The sequence below is a fragment of the Scylla paramamosain genome, chromosome 9 (genome assembly GCF_035594125.1).
Source record: "Scylla paramamosain isolate STU-SP2022 chromosome 9, ASM3559412v1, whole genome shotgun sequence".
NCBI lineage: Eukaryota > Metazoa > Arthropoda > Malacostraca > Decapoda > Portunidae > Scylla > Scylla paramamosain.
In genome coordinates this window covers 10285001-10290000 of record NC_087159.1, presented here as the reverse complement: position 1 = coordinate 10290000, position 5000 = coordinate 10285001, and the positions used below count along the sequence as shown (strand labels likewise).

At 40.4% G+C, this 5000-nt stretch overlaps 1 protein-coding gene across 1 annotated transcript in view; it reads left to right on the top strand.

Annotated features, from left to right (window-relative positions):
* LOC135103556 (cholecystokinin receptor type A-like) overlaps positions 1–5000 on the top strand; it is a 77490-nt gene that overhangs the window by 70617 nt on the left and 1873 nt on the right.

Genomic DNA, 5000 nt, shown 5'->3' with positions numbered 1-5000 from the left:
TCTCTCTCTCTCTCTCTCTCTCTCTCTCTCTCTCTCTCTCTCTCTCTCTCTCTCTCTCTCTCTCTCTCTCTCTCTCTCTCTCTCTCTCTCTCTCTCTCTCTCTCTCTCTCTCTCTCTCTCTCTCTCTCTCTCTCTCTCTCTCTCTCTCTCTCTCTCTCTCATGCTGAACTTAGTATGATTCATGTTTCTTTGCTTTGTTTGTTAGTTTTCGTCTGTTACTGTGTGTGTGTGTTTGTGTTTGTGTGTGTGTGTGTGTGTGTGTGTGTTGCAATAATTATGTTTTTTAAATGTTGATATTTTTTTAGTAGATGTTTAACGAGTAGATGATTTAAACGAGTAATTTGTTACTAGAAAAAGTTTTCGTTTTTTTTTTAACCTTTCCTGCACGTGTATTTCTGCTCTAGTGGAATTGCTATCTGTTATATTTTTTGCCTTCTGCCCTTCCTGTTGCGAGACAGAGCTCTTTAATTCATTTACAAACGTAGAAGCTGCTTTTCGCTCCCTAAAAACAGTGTGTTCTTTTTTCATCATGACACGCTTCAGGAAGATTTGAACGAGTTTCCTTTCGTAAGTTTGTTCGTATACCTAACAAGAACTTTTGTTATTTTTTCCCTAGGTCATCTTGTTCTTATATCAACTCCTCCTGTTCTTTCTTACTTTTTTTATCTTGATTCTGCTGCCTCAACCCTTTTCTTTCCCCCTTTTATCGATCCTCTGGTGATTTTCTCTTGGTGGGGCAGCTAGAGTGGGGAGTAAGATGAATAATTAGAAAAATAAAGATGCCTTATGCATTAATAGGTGCTATCATTCGATAGAGAGCTCTGTCGAGGATGTTTGTTTAGTGTGCTGGCCTGGCTTCCTTTCATTTAAAATATTCTCTGTGAACTTGATCGTTCCTGAAGTTACTTCAATACCATATACATCCCAGCAGAACTTATCTGGTCTTTCCATTTCGATCAGCTTCCACCAAAGAACGTCCTGCTTCACTCCGACCATCAGTGCATCGGTCACTGCACCATACCCACAATACACCAGACGGTCCCTTTAACTCCTCAAACCGCAACGTTTATATGGGCAATTTAACCTAAACTGAAGACCAAATATGATGAAAAGTGAAGGTCTTTGCATTACAGCACGGTGGAGAGAAGCATGTTTTGTAGGTCAATAACCACCACTACCGTACACGAGTTTTGCCTGAAACATACGAACGTGTAGTTGCTCTCACCTACACCTGGTAAATCATATCGCTCGTGCGTCAACACATCACTCCCCTAAAACGTACTTCACTCGGCCAACGCTTCCTCTCCAAACTGTGTCAACTTTCCTTCCTCTTTGAAGCTTCCGGCAAACTGAAAGCCTCGGAGGGATAACCTTTTCTGCCGCCGTCTGTACCTAACGTTAAAAGTCTCGCCTGCCTATATTTTTTCGCCTACGTTCTCCATTCGTACAATTCAAGTTGGGTGTCGATCCCTTTCATTCACGTCGATTCCAGAAGCACGTACGTTGATTCAGCGGCCGTGGTGGTCAAGGAATGAAACCAAAACGAAAGCCATGGACACCCATGCATACAGAATCGCCGTGGGAAATAGCAAGGGAGGAGCAATACTCGTTGTTGTGGCGGTCAGACAAAGGGATGCGGCTGGGCGTGGGAAGGAGAAGAATGGCAGAAGATGGCAGTGAAGATGACACTAGGAGGACTGGAAGGTGATGAGTGGATGTGTGGGGTGTCATGGTAAACAAGAAAAAAAAATGTAGGAAAGGTTAAAGTTAAGGCTAATGAGAGTGAGAGGAGTTATTCAATGATGAAGATGCGAAGATCCTGTCCACACAGACACACACACACACACACACACACACACACACACACACACACACACAAGAGCCACTCCTCTCCGCTGGTCATAGAGTGATGGCCAGCAATAAACGACATAAATAGGCATCCATTAAGGCATGACCTATTACTGGTAGAAATGACATCCTGAAAGTGATCATCACTGAAGGTAATATTGCCTCCTACATCCGGATCACTTTAGTAGGATATTAGCTTCCTATACGCTCCTCTCTTACCTCTCTTTATCTTACTCCTCTCCTCTCTGTCCCTCCCATTCCTCCTTTGTCCCTCGTGTTTGGAATTCATTGTTTGTTGTGGTTACTTGTGTGTTTGTTATTCTTAAGCCTCTCATTGCGTTTTTATCCTTTCAATATCATAGAGTTACAGGAGTGTATGAATATATGTATGTAAGTATGTATGCCAAGGAAGTTATCAGAACACACACACACACACACACACACACACACACACACACACACACATAGTTTCCCCTTTTTTCTCTTTTTTTTTATACCCTCCTCCTTTTTCATTCTGAAGTTTGAACTCTTCCTCATTTCCTGCCTTTTCTTTTTCTCTTTGTCTAAGTCTCTCTCTCTCTCTCTCTCTCTCTCTCTCTCTCTCTCTCTCTCTCTCTCTCTCTCTCTCTCTCTCTCTCTCTCTCTCTCTCTCTCTAATCCCTTAATTTGTGTTGTTGCTTTGCCCTCTTAACCCGAAAACTTCCTTCCCTCATCGCGTTTCTTCCCCTTCCCACCACTCAAATAAACAACTAGAGCTCCCTCCTTTCCTTTGCTCTTTCATCTTTCTGTGTTTCTCTGTCTCCTGCGTGTTCTTCTCCCTCCTCGAAGCATTAGCATTGCACATATTTTTATCTAATTTCTTACAATCATCTCCACTAATTCCTTTAGCTGTATTTTTTATTTCTCGATTTTTTTTTCTCAATTTTACTTTATTTTCCACTCCTTTTACCGCTTTGACTTACCCCCCTCGACTCTGCTATATTTCTTGTTTCCCCAAATAGTTTCCAGTAATATTTTTTTCTTTCTTGCAACTAAAAAAATATTTTTACTCCAGGAAAAAAAGTTACAAATCGAAAGCTCTTGTGTCATTCTCTTCTTTCAGGGCCACTCTGCTTTTTTTTTTTATCTTTGTTTCTGTTGCATGTTTGTTTATATTATTTTTTCTTGTGAAATATTATACATACTGTGCCTCATGTGAGTATGTAGTGCGTATGTATTGAAATATGTACCAATCTCTCTCTCTCTCTCTCTCTCTCTCTCTCTCTCTCTCTCTCTCTCTCTCTCACATACACACGTACAGACACAGACACAGACACATACACACACATACACACACGTACAGACACACACACACACACACACACACACACACACACACACACACACACACACACACAGAGAGAGAGAGAGAGAGAGAGAGAGAGAGAGAGAGAGAGAGAGAGAGAGAGAGAGAGAGAGAGAGAGAGAGAGAGAGAGAGAGAGAGAGAGAGAGAGAGAGAGAGTTACAAAAGATAAAAAAAAAAACAGGCCACAACAGACCTTGCGGTCCTCACGGGGTGACCTGCCCTAGGACTACTAAGGTAATAGTAGAAAAAAAAAAAAAGGACAGGAAACCTGAAGGCTTTCTCCCCACGCTCCACTCCCTCCGGCATAAAACGTACAGGAAAACAGGTCGGAAAGAAATACGTTACGGAATTAGAGAAGAAAAAACACGAAAGAAATTTTACAGGAAAGAAAGAAAATAGATGAAATGAGGTGTCCCCATTTACTGAAGGCAAGGAAGCTAATCACTAACAAACAAACGCCGTTAGCCGCGGATTGCAGGCAAGATATTTATCAAGACGATGTTTAAAAGTCTCAACGGTGTTGCAGCCTGTCACGTCTCGAGGAAGCCCGTTCCATAGATTTATTACTTGATGTGGAAAAAAAAAAAAAATAATAATAATAATATTTGATTCATGAGAGTTGAAGGGATTTCTCAACAATTTTGCAACTGTTTCCTCGCGTGTAATTTGAAGAGTCTATCATGAAATATTTACTGCAGTCCATGTTATCAATGCCTTTGATGATTTTTAAACACTTGTATTAAGTCGCCTTTTAGTCTTCTTTGTGTTAATGGGAATATATTTAATTTTTAAAGACGCTCTTCGTATGATTTGTTTCTTAGCCTTGGTATCATTTTTGTTATCCTACGCTGCACTCTGTCTAACTTATCAATATCTTTTGATAATAGGGCCACTGTGCTTGAACGTAATATTCCAAGAGGGGACGGACCAAAGAGTTTTACAAGGTGAGGATTGTATTCTTAGATTTATATTCAAAAGATCTGCCGATCAAGCCAATTACTTCGCTTTCTTTACGACTTTTGAACATTGTTGGCTAAGTTTTGAGCTACTCGGTATTGTTACTCCCTAAACCAATTTCTTTGTCAACACTTAAGTTGGGTACCATTTAAAATATACTTTGCTTTCTCGTTTTTTGTACCCTATATGAAGCACTTTGCACTTATCTGCATTAAAACTCATTTGCCAGGTTTGCCCCACTTCTGTCAATTTACCCTAGATTTTCCTGCATTTCTATTACTTGTTCGTTAGAGACTACGGAATTCGCTAACTTCGATATTATACTGGTAACAAGCTCATCTATGTCGTGAATATAAACAAGGAAGAGAACAGGTCCTAAGACTGATCCCTGTGGTACCCCGCTTGTTACGTTACTCCACTTGGATTATTTTCCATTTATTACTACTCTCTGTTTACGTTTTTTTTTTTTTTTAGCTAGTTTTCAACCAATCGCAACACGTCCCCTTGGATACCGTATGATTTTTGTTTAATCAGTAAACGTTTGTGGAGGACTTTGTCGAAGGCCTTTTGAAAATCAAGATATATTATATCTACCGCACTATATTACATCTACCGCAAGAGAGAGAGAGAGAGAGAGACAAGGGAAAGACATAAGAACAATAAGAACATAAGAAAATAAGGGAAGATGCAAGAAGCCATCAGGCTTACAGGTGGCAGTCCCTGTATGAAATACACCCTACCTATTTCCCACCTATCCATCCCCATCCATAAATCCGTCTAATCTTCTCTTAAAGCTCCCTAATGTCTTAGAACTAACAACCAAGGAGGCAGGTAAACTGAGAAACAGAA